The sequence below is a fragment of the Hemicordylus capensis genome, chromosome 3, assembly GCF_027244095.1.
Source record: "Hemicordylus capensis ecotype Gifberg chromosome 3, rHemCap1.1.pri, whole genome shotgun sequence".
In the NCBI taxonomy this organism is placed as follows: Eukaryota; Metazoa; Chordata; class Lepidosauria; order Squamata; family Cordylidae; genus Hemicordylus; species Hemicordylus capensis.
Window position 1 is genome coordinate 345,489,886 of NC_069659.1, and position 12,227 is coordinate 345,502,112.

The following is a 12,227-nucleotide window of genomic DNA, read 5'->3' on the forward strand; positions in this document are numbered from 1 at the left end:
GCAGTTGGGGTATGGTCTAACTATCCGTCTGATGATTGCAAAGTAATGTTAGGGACTTGAGGAAGATAACATCTTCCTTAACTATGATGACCCATATTACAGCCTATTACTTTGTCCCATAAAATTCTTTGGGAGTAATTGAGAAATCAGTTATACCCTACCTCTCTCCCATCAAGGGGTTCAAGGTGGGTATCAATATATATAGGGTTCCCAAGTAGTTTCCCATCCAGGTACTGACCAGAAAAAGACCTGCTTGGCTTCAGCAAGGGCAGCTGAATCAGGCCTTCAGACCATGCCTGGGACCTGTGCTGATTCTTGGTCATACTGGAGTGTGATGAACAGTGGGAACTCCTTTATGACTATGACAGCAGCTAATCTGCCCACAACATTTTGGTATGCCTCATGAAATCAGAAACCCAGATCTACAATTCCATAGCACAGCATGCTATGCAGCTCTGTGGAGTTAAAGGTTGGTTAGTGTCAGACTAAAACCCTTGCAAACATCTGTAGACTTGATTGCCTAATCTCAGCTTTCGGAGAAGACTCAACTCTTTAAGATGGGTGTCGTTCAAGATTATCCTTTCAATCAGACTCCTTAGAAGAAATGCCAGTTTATTTAATTGGAGACAGTTAATCTGAAGGGAGCAAAGTCAAGTTTTGGCAAAGATCTGTGGTTGAGAAGCAGTGCAGAGCTGCCAAACGGCAGGGTGTGTGTGGAAAATTTGACACGACTTCCCCAATTTAAAGGCCAAGAGAGCACACCTACATCAGGTTCATCATTCCGCACTGTTGTATTCTTTCTGTATAGTAATCTTCTATGTTTTGTTGTTGAGAAATTTGTTTCAGTGGGGATCCTGTAGGGAGTGTGGGGGATGGAGTCATAAAGGAAAAGGGAGGGAAAGGAGAAGGAGAAAATTGAGTTGTTCCTGGAATAAAGCCTTAGTGAAACACACATAAGATTGCTTAGAATTTAGGAGGGAAGCAGCTAGAAAACATTTGGCAATAAAATTTTGAACCAGCTAAGCATGTGAGTGTGCAAAGCTTGTGACGGTCCCTCTATATTCCTTTCATTGCATTACTGGGCCTCCATTCCTGAACTGCTTTCTACTATGGCGGCTGCTGATTGTTTCCTGACCAGCACTCCCTGCCCTGAAGGCACTTTTTCTTTATCAGTTTTGAATTCTGTTGTTACTGGATGCAGCATTACTCAGATCCCACCAGCCCACTTTTTCCACTCTAGGAGAACATGCTCTTCCCTGCAAACAATGGCAGTCCTGTTTCTGCAATTACCTCTTCACCATACAGACCCCCTCATTTTACTCCAGCAAAGCAGAAAGCTATATTGCTGCACTACATGGGCCCTGAAGGCCAGAGAATATATACCGTATTTTATGGACTATAAGACTCACTTTTTTCCTTGAAAAATATCCGCCAAAATTCAGGAGCGTCTTATATGTTTTAACAGTTTAATATGTTAAAACTCTGAAAAACTGGATTAAAATTAAGGTGCGTCTTATATTCTGTAGCCTCTTATAGTCCGTAAAATACGGTAATCATTTGCCCTTTCCTGCCAACTTGGAAGAGAGTGCCAATTCATATGAAGCTGTTTTTCAAGCCTTGGATGATCATTTCAACCCTACTTTGAATGTGATTCCTGAACATTACACATTCTATTCTAGATCCCAACTGCCTGGTGAATCTATCGATCAGTATGCTTACTCTGAAAGAGGCCTCACTGTTCGCAATTTTGCACATCCTCTGCTAACTGAGCAAAGAGGCACCTTTTTAAAAGTGATGATTCTCGGCAGAGCAATTGGCCCATCCATCCCCAGCACAGCATCCCTCCAGTGGCTGTTGCGGGTGTCTATTATGTTTCTTTTTTAGATTGTGAGCCCTTTGGGGACAGGGAGCCATTTTATTTATTTATTTATTTAATATCTATGTAAACCGCTTTGGGAACTTTTTGTTGAAAAGCAGTACATAAATATTCATCATATTCGTATTCGTATTCAGCCTATCATCAAATTCCTATGCTCAAATGTTCTTGACAATATTCAGCCTTCATTGCCCCGGAGAGTCTTTTTCAATACAAAAGGCTGCCCTTTGGATTAACCTCTGTAGCTTCGGTATTTCAACGAATGATGTATGCAATTTTTGGGACTATGGATAGCATCATTTACTTTCAGGATGACATTTTGGTGTATGACAACACTATTGAGAAGCATGATGCTAAATGTACAGAAGCCTTAAGAAAACTCCGACAAAATGGTCTTACTATCTCTGCAGAGATATGTCAGTTTTACACACACTCAGTGACGTACTTGGGACACACAATATCTGAGAGTGTTGTACATCCCAAAGCAGACGTCTGGTCAAGGCTCTTCAGGAAGCACCAGAGCCACACAACAAAGATGCACTTTGCTCTGTGAGTATGACTCTAAATTTTTTTAGACAATTTGCCTCCAAAGTTGCTCCATTGCATCTTCTTTTAATAAAGAATGTAGCATTTAACTGGCATGCATCTCTCAGTTCTTTTGACACCAGCAGGCACATTATTGTTGTAACCACTGATGCTTCAGAATATGGTTTGGGTTTTAAATTAATTTGTGTATGTTAAATTAATTCAGTTCTGGTTGTTATAAAGGGGAGGGATGTGTCGTATTCTATCGGGTAATCTTTTATGTTTTGTTGTTTACAAGTTTTTCCAGTGGGGATCCTGTAGAACAGGCTTCCTCAATAAATTGTGGCTAGGGATGCTGGGAGTTGTAGTTCAGCATCATCTGGAGGGCCGCAGGTTGGGGAAGCCTGCTGTAAAGCGTGTGGGGGCTGGAGTCAGAGAGGAAAAGGAAGGGAAAGGAGAAAAATGGAATTGTTTCTGAATAAACCTTTAGTTAATCTACATAAGATTTCTTTGTGTCTGTGAGGGAAGCAGCCATTAAACCTGCACAAAATAAAAATCAGGATATTTTTAAGCCTCTGTGCTCTTTTAGCCTGGAGGCAGGAGGCTTATTGCTGAGATGGGTTTTAATCACTTATGCCAACTCCCAGGTGGCTTTTTAAGAATTGGCCTTACTAAACATCAAATATACTAATAGTTTATTGAAGGGGAATATCTAAATAGATCTGTTTCCAAAATACCTGGGAATGTTATGATACTTATGAATGCATAACTGGAGTACCTGTGGGTGATAGGGAGGTACCAGCAGATTTGGGGTAACTCGCAGATACATCAATTTCACAAAAATTTGAAGAAGAAAAATCCTAAGGGGACAAAAAAATCCCAAACTGCTTAATGTAACACAATGGAGCAGAATGTTCACAATCTCAGAGGACACTTAACAGACAGCCAGGAGGGCAGAGCTAATGGAACTCAGTGACAAGCTGGAGGGAAGAAGGGCTTGAACAAAATGAGTGGGAAATTTCACAGCTGGAAAAATATTTCCTCAAAACAGTCACAATCTGAGGGGGAAAGATGCCTAAAATTTTCACCATGCTCAGGCAGAGGCTCAGGTAACACATGCACACTATGGATATACAAAATTTTGCTACAGGTCCATACTTGTAATTCAAAATAGTGGATTATTCACTGCTGGGGTGCGGGGAGTCATATGACATGCAATGCCATTAGCAACCTCAACCTGCTGTATCAATGCCATGTTATTACACGCCTCATAGTTGACTTCTTGGTTGTGCATTAAGACATCACTGACTAGTTTAGCACAGATTTCAGGATTTTATCTTGATTAAGCAACTTTACAGGCAGAAAATACATTTTAGAAATAAGTGGGCTCTCCTCCCGACCCTTTATCAAATATTTATATGGAATGAAAGCAAAGGGGTGTTCTCATTTGCGAGACAATTTTTTCCATCTGTCAAGATGGAAGCAGCAGATAAGCCTCCGACGTTTCTACACCTTAAGGAAAACCAGTCTTCTCCTGTTAAGCTCATTATTAGAAAATAAGCTTGCATCTGATATTGCTGCCATTAGAGGTAATGCCGATCGCTTTCCCAGAGGCTGTTTTAGCTGTGGGAAATTCCCTCAGAATGAGGGCTTGAAAGTTGGCATTGACACAGGTTTATCTTGTTGGGGGTGGGGGGTGTTCCTGACTGTAAGCTGCTTTGGGCAGGGATTTGTTGGTTTTTCCTTTAGCCCTATATATAGGCTCTAAAGGTCCAATTAGATCTAACATTTCATGTGCCACTTCAGCCTATAAGTGAGGCGCTACACGCGAGTCGTGTGTAGAGCCTTGGAGGGTGCGGCAGGGAGAGTGGGATCAGTTGCGAAGCCCTCGGTGGCCGGATCAGCTGTCCACACGACTACCGGCTCTGTCGTGGAGCCAGTGGGGGCTGCAGGGATTGGGGGCCGCCTGGCTCCTGGAAGTCCCAGGATGCCCTGTGCAAGTGTGCGGGGCATTCTGGGGGGACCCCTGAGGTTGGGAGGCTTGTTGTTGCCTCCCGGTCGGGGGTCTACATGATTAAAAAACCAAGGTTAATGGAGCGCTCGCCCCATTGACCTCGTTTAAGGGGCGGGGGAATTAGGTAGGCTAGCCGCCGTGGCCCGCAAGCTCAGTGGTTCCGATGATCACTAGAAAGTGGGCTAGGCTCCCTTCGCCTAGGAATGGGCTCTGTGTGTTTTTCTTAATGGAAATAGTCACAAGGGGCAATGAGAGCCACGGGGCAGAAGGAGGACCATGCCATCCTTTCCCTCCATAATGCTACACATCAAGTAAGCTGGTGGGACTTGGTTGGAGTGAGCACACATTGGGCAGTATGATTGTGCTTACTAGCATGGCTGCACCTGCAGAAGGATCGCCCTGGGACTGTGTCCACCAGACAGGAATCAGTAGAAAGCAGTGGCCAACAACTACTCGAGCTGGCAGATCATCTCTCTCAATAATGTTTCTTATCATGGTCCACATCTCTCCACCATGACTTCTTGAACTGCTGAATGGGCATGAGAGGTCCCATGGAAAGCTGAGCTGGAAGGGAAGGGAATAGACTGTGACCAGAGAGAGAAACCTATCCATTTCAATTAGGAGGGGGGCAGGAATCAGATTTACCTACTTAAAAACATAGAAAGCTGCCTTATACCGGTCAGACCATTGGTCCATCCAGCTCTGTATTGTCTACAATGACTTGCAGCACTCTCCAAAGTCACAGGCAGGAGTCTCTCCCAGCCTTATCTGGAGATGCCAAGGAGCGAACCTGAGACCTTCTGCACACATGTATTCAGATGCTCTTCCGCTGAGCTACAGCCCAGGGGACTATATTAGAGCAGAGAGTACACACATGTAGTAACCCATTGCCGCAACCCGAGGTTCCATACAGCCTGCAGTACATCCAAATATGGAACCACAAGCTGCTGGCCCCAGAACCAGAGTTGAGGGAGGAAGCTCCTCCCTCAACTCTAGTGTGATTGGCTCAGGGGCAGAGCCATAATTGGATGAACGGGTTCAAAGAACCCAGGCTGCCACCAATCAGGGGCCACAAGCGCGGCCCCAGACACGCCCCCAGCATCTGATGTCAGATGTGGGGGCATCATTTCGGTCTCAAATGGGGCCGCTTGGCCCCGTTTGGAGCTGAAATCGGCCCGCGCTGTGTTGGCAGCACGGCCGGAGTGACTTCCCCTGTCTTAAAGGCAGGGAGAGCAGATCCTGGTCTCGCTGCCAACCCAGCGGGGCCTATCGATCTCCTTCCCAAAAGGGGGTGGGTGGCCCCGTTTAGGAGAGAGATCGGCCCGCGCGGCATTGGCAGTGTGGCCGGAACGGCTCTCCCTGCCTATAAGGCCACAGAGCCCCATTTGGAAGGGAAACCACGTCCCCGTGTCTGACATCAGACGCGGGGGTGGGGCCAGGGGGCCGCGGTGGCAGCCACACACAGGCCGCCGCCAGCCTCGCTCTGCTCCTAGATTGGCTGTGCAGGTCCAATGAGCCAGCTCCCTGCTCCTCCCTAGAGTCATGCTGACTGCAGAGAGACTGCTCTCCTGAACGTCTGAATTTTGATGGGAGAGTGAGGGGAGCACGGCATGAGAATATGGCCATTGTATATTATGGTCCTATCATTTAAAAAGGCCTCAGTTGTTGTTTAAAGAAGCCTCATTCATACACTCCCTCCTCTACCCCAGAACAACAGCAGCCAGTGCAGCCAGGTAGGTAGGAAACTCCTCTAACCTCCCAGGAGTCAGGCCATTATAGATTCCTTCCTGGCCAGGAACAGGACTGGGTGAGACTATGAGTGCAGTGGGGTGCAGGCAGGGGCATAGGGAGCTTGCTTGCAGCCTGAGGATGAAGTCCTCCAGCAACTCCCCCACGCACTAGGATTTCTAATTGTGCACTCAGTGCATATGCCCCCAGGCTACACCCCCTGCATCTGACATCAGATTCAGGGGCGTGGACAATACTGAGGATGGCTCCCCCAGGATACCGCAGAGCTTCCCCTGTCAGCAGTTAGTGGAATCGGGTGCTCCTTTTCCAGACCATTGGAAAATGATTCCATGAACCACTGACTGGGGAAGCTCTGCACTGGCTGATGGGCACCATCCCTGGAATTAGCCACGCCCCTTGCATCTGACGTCAGACAGAGAAGGTGCGGCCCTGGAGAGGTCCATTCAGACCATCTCCCATCCAACCCAGTCCGTAGTTTTAGTGAAACTCTGCCTCTGATAAGAGAATTTAGCTATTACAGTCACTGGCTTACATCCAGATTAAGTAATATCTATCAAGAAAGAAAACACAAAATCCGTTTCATGCACATCCTTACCCTGGAACATTGTTTGATGACAACTGCACCCACTGAAATTTCCATTTTTATGGCTAAAAATGGATAGGTACAGTTATTAATGACACAGAAGCTGTGTCCTAAATTTCATCAAGTCAATCAAGTGGCAATGGAGGAGCAAATAAGGCAAGATTAAGATGGCTGAGTTGAGGGAGGCCAAAAAAAAAAGGTCTTTGAAGGATTGAGGGGGTGTAGCTAAGTGGTAGAACATCTGCATGCACAGGTCCCAGGTTCTATCCCTGGCATCTCCAGGTAGAGATGGGAAAGATGCCTCTCTGAAGCCCTGAAGAGTCACTGCCAGTCAACACAGACCTAGGGTTCCCAAGCTTGATTTGTCAGTTCTTATTGAACTACAATTCCCATCATCCCCAGACACAATGGCCAAAGAGGATAATGGGAGTTGTAGTCCAATAACATCTGGCAATCCAAGCTTGGGAACCCCTGGTGTAGACTAGAGATGTGCATGGAATTGGTCCGGCACTCTTCTGGAGTGCCGAACTGGTTCCATCTACCGGCGTCCAAACTGGTTCAAACATGGGGGGAGGTAACTTTAAGAGGCAGGGAAGGCACTGCCTACCTGCCAGATCCCACCCACCCCACTCTTCCCCCACTGGTGCTCTCTCCAAAAGCAGGTGTGCAGGTCTGCAGCATTTCTCCCTGCGCCCCATTCTGCGTCACCACGCAAATGGCCAACATGCATGCACATGGCATGCATGTGCACATGTGCATCAACCATTTTCATGGCGATGCAGAACAGGGCGCAGGAAGGAATGCTGCAGTCCTGCATACCTGCTTTTGGAGAGAGAACCAGAAGCGGAAGATCGGTGGGGTGGGGGCTGTCAGGTAGGCCGTGCCTTCCTTACCTCTAAAAGTTGCCCCCTCACCCTCCCTGGAGTGCACGGAACCAGTCCCGTGAACATCCCTAGTGTAGACAACATTGACCTTGACGATGAAGACAGTTTTGACCTTGGTGGTGTTCTGACTCACTATAAGGCAGTTTCATATACATCTGACACGAAGTGTTGAAAGAAGGGGTACCACTTCAGAAAGGGAAAGGATATAATCCAGATTAAATTGGCAAGAAGAACGAAAGAAAGAGCAGTGTATTTGAAGAGTATTTGTTGTGGTTACCTTTTTATACCTCATAATGATACTATCAACACAGATCAAACAGTCACCTTTTTAAAGTAAAGCAATTTGAGTCTTTGACATATATACCTCTGAGATAGGCCCATTGAATTGTCTTTAACAATAGCCAGTGGCCAGGTGCCAAAGCACCACGCAAGCAGATGCCTTTGCCACAGGGGGCTTTGGCCGCGTGTTTCTCAAGCAGCCACTCCAAAGGACCCAAGCCTTTCTTTTTTCTATTGAAACAGTGGCGGGATTCAGAAATAGGTTTAAATGGGGCCAGGTGAAACAGAGAGACTCGTCTCATGAGCGAGCTAAACCCAGCCCAGTTTCGCTTGCTCGTGAGAACCAGCGGGCCCGAGAGTGAGCCGGGTCGCTCCATGGCGGCAAGCCCAGCTATTTAGTCACCTTCTTAAACGAAGTTAATGGAGCAAGTGCTCCATTAACGTCGTTTTTCTGGTCATGTGTGGTGGACACATTCGTGGGGGGAAGGGAGGGGGATCCCAGAAATAACGCACTTGTGAAGTGCATTACGGGGGCTCCAGGGGGTGGGGCACCACGTGGTGCTGCCTCCCTGTGCCTGACCCCCGGAGCTGCTGGGCAAGCCACAGCTGGGCATGGGAGTGCCAGAGTCAAGCCACCGCTCATCTGAGCGGGTGATGCACCCGCTCGTCAACGGGTGAGTGATCATCTGCGGGGAGAGTGGGTCAAACCCGGTCTCCCTGCAAACCTCCTCTCAGCGCCTCACACGGCTTGTGTGAAGTGCCTCAGGGTCTGCTGTTCACAGAGGGGGAAGGGGGAGTCCAAACTGCTGCATTTATTGATTTAATTAATATCTCACACTTCCTCCAGGCAGCTCAGGTAAGCATTCAAGAGCCAGCGTGGTGTAGTGGTTAGAGGGCTGGACTAGGACTGGGAAGGCCCGAGTTCAAATCCCTGTTCAGTCATGAAACTCCCTGGGTGACTCTGGGCCAGTCACTTCTCTCTCAGCCCAACCTGCCTCACAGGGTTGTTGTGGGGATAAACATAACCATGTATACCACTCTGGGCTCTTTGGAGGGAGAGCGGGATATACATGTGAAAAATAAACAGAACAAAACAAACAAACAAACAAATGGTCCCCTGCATTGTATCCCCACAACAACCAACAACCTTGTAAGGTAGAGAAAGTAGGCCGGTTCACACAACTGTGAAAATAAAAGTAGGAAGGAGATGGGCAACCCAGATTTGCATGATCGTCAGAACTGATGCATTTCCCGCCAGTCCAGGTTAGTTCAAACAGGGCCACCCAGCTTTTGTACCCAGCTTCCAACACAGAGTTGAGGAGAGGAGAGCCTTCCTACCCTGATCCTTTAATTGTGAGAACTCTCATGCCTCTTTTACCCAGCCTGTCCCAGTCTGTCCTCCCCTGCAAGAAATCATAGAGAGCTGTGCACAGGGTGATTGCCATCAATGGATGTGCTAGCCTGTAAAGCACACTCTATGATCCTGAAGATGGAACAGCCTCGGCAGGGCTGCATCTGCCTCCTGCTCCTTCACAGCCAATGGGAGGAAGCTTTCCCAGTGCGCCAGCAACACAAAGCATGCTGGGAATGCGTCTCAGCCCTTGGAGGACCTTCGGGGGGGCGACTTGCAGCTGCTGGTTTCAGCAGTGGAACCCTTGCCAGCCATTTTTGTTCGATTGCTGGGTTGGCAGAGCCATTGTGAGGTGGTGGCCCTGTATTGCATTCAGGGTAATCTCACCTGGGCTCTCACCTCAAAATGGGCATGTGAACAAGCCTAGTATCTGGTCCAAGATCACCCAGAGTAGCCTTCAGGACAGAATGAGGATTCAAAACCAGGTCTCTCTCATGCTAGCCCAGCACTCAAACACCTAAGCCACACTGGCTCTCATAAAGCCAGTTATGCTTTGTGAGCAGAAGGCCCCAGCGTCAATCCCTGGCATTTCCATTTAAAAATCTCCTGCAGTAGACCCTGCTGAGCCCCTTGCCAGCTGGAGTCATCAAGATGTCACTCGCTGAGCCCAGGGCCCGACTCTATATAGGGCAGCTCCATCATACTATCATGGTCAAACGCACTGACCCAAGCAGAGTGAGAGAAAGTATGATCGGAGGGGAGGGACGAAGAGACAAGAGAAGAGCAGGAGCATATGTAGCCATGAGAGATGAGATCTAGTCAGAGTAGAAGAGCTTGAAACGCCTATTGCTCCAATGAGGAAAAGATAGGATGGGGCCATCGTTCAGAGGCAGAGCATCTCCTTTGCATGCAGAAGGTCCCAGGTTCAGTCCCTAGCATCTCTAGGTAGAATAGACAATTCTGGGGAGCTGCTGCCAGTTGGTGCGGACAATCCTGAGTTAGATGGACCAAGGGTCTGATTCAGTATACGGCAGCTCCCTGTGCTCCTAAGATTCTTTAATTAACATTTAGCATTTGCAAAGCTGTGTGGCCCGCCTGGACGGTGGCAGCGCACTGGGTTTTATCGGCGTGTTTTGTTTTCCTAAGCATCCATTATTGTTGAGAAATAGAGTTGGCTCCAACTGCTGGGTAACCCCATGAACTAATGAAGTAAACATTTGCCACCGCTGAGACATGGAAATAGGCCAGCTCTCCCCAGCGTACACCTGCAGAAACCTGTGATTCACCTCTGAGTCATTCGGCAAACCTTTGCCGGGTAAAGCCTGAGAACGGGCTGTGCTGCCAGCTCTTTCTTTCTCCCCTGGAAGAAATGACACCAGCAACGCTTCCAAATGGCTCTCAGCGTTCCAGAAATGAAAGACCCGAGAGGGGGCGGGCGATCCATGTGGCAGTCTGATTTCCTCACAAAATGCATTCAGCAAGGCATTGCATGTTTTACAGGTTTGAGTTTGATTAGGCAATAAAAACACGGAGCTAAAGTTCTTGGGGGTGGGTGGGATTGGGTTGGGGTGCATGTTTTTCTTTATTTGGAACTGACGATCAAAGCCTTACAGGAGGAAAGTGGTTAGATTAAGCAAAAGTTTAAGCTTAACTGAGTAAATAATTGTAGAGCCCCTGGAGAAAGAAAAGAAATGTTCTGCTGGTGGGGACTGATCAAAGGTGATTCACCCCAGGCGCAGACGTCTTTCTAAGAATATTCTTTGTCATTTTCTTAAATGTAGATCTGAAGGAAAGCAAACCCTGATCAGTGAATGGTTCTGGTGACATAAGAAAATGCTCTTTTCAATACTGGGCTGTGGTGGCAGGGAGGGAGATAAGAGAAACGGCAACAAAACATCTGACCCACACATCACACAGAAGACTTTGTTTAGCTCCGGTGTTGAAAAAACAATGGCTTCTGGTGGCACCTCAAGACCTCTATGCACTGAGGCAGAGTGCCAAATGCTGCCCCCACCTTGTGCACATCCTCCTCCCTGTCTCTCCCCCGCCACACACACACTTTTAAAGAAGGGACAGGAGGTCAACTTGCCGTCTTGCTGTTGCCCCAGTAATCTGCTGCCTGAGGTGACTGCCCCATCTTGCCTCATGTAAGGGCCGCCTCTGATCGCTCCCTTCCTCCAGCTTTGCAATTCCAAGGGCCAAGCTATATGTTGCATTAAATGTGTAGTTTGGCCTGTGTTTGTGTTTGGCCTGTGTTTGTGCTTTCCAGTGTAAACAGGAATTGTCTAAGGAGTCTTGAGTCTTAAGTCAGGCGGTCAATAAATTTGCTAGCTAGATAGACAGATTGTGATGGGTCCCCTGATCAAGATCAGGACAGTGACATGAGGAAAGGTTTAATCATTGGCCCCTTCTGTGGGTCCCCCATGGCTGCTATTTGCCTTGAGAGCACAGGACATAGGAAGTTACCATATACCAGTTCAGACCATTGGTCCATCTAGCTCAGAATTGTCTATACAGATTGGCAGCGGTTTCTCCAAGGTTGTAGACAGGAGTCTCTCTCAGCCCTATTTTGGAGATGCCAGAGAGGGAACTTGGAACCTTCTGTATGCAAGCATACAGGTGCTCTTCCCAGAGCAGCCCCATCCCCTAAGGAGAACATCTTACAGTGTTCACACATGTTGTCTCCCATCCAAATGCAAACCAGGACAGAACCTGCTCAGCAAAGGGGACAATTCACGCTTGCTACCACAAAACCAGCTCTTGTCTCAGGTCTCCTCCTTTGCTTGAGAGTGAAGTTCTGATCAGAGCTTCTCTCAGGAGGTAAAAAGAGGCTGTAAGGTGCTCCAGTCCAGACTGGGACCATGGCAGGATCAAAGAATCAGAGTCCCCTCCCCCCAACAATGCAGTGGTCCCAAACCTGACAGAATCCCAGGTTCATATCCCAGCTTGGTTAAAATAAACCTACT

At 47.8% G+C, this 12,227-nt stretch overlaps 1 long non-coding RNA gene across 1 annotated transcript; it reads right to left on the reverse strand.

Annotated features, from left to right (window-relative positions):
- Positions 1-463: 463 nt before the first annotated feature.
- LOC128352032 (uncharacterized) lies at positions 464-9,350 on the reverse strand. The gene is made up of 3 exons (XR_008320180.1): positions 9,249-9,350; positions 4,785-4,979; positions 464-854 (listed from the first exon to the last, which is right to left on the reverse strand). It is a non-coding gene; the product is annotated as an uncharacterized LOC128352032 (long non-coding RNA).
- Between the last annotated feature and the right edge of the window lie 2,877 nt (positions 9,351-12,227).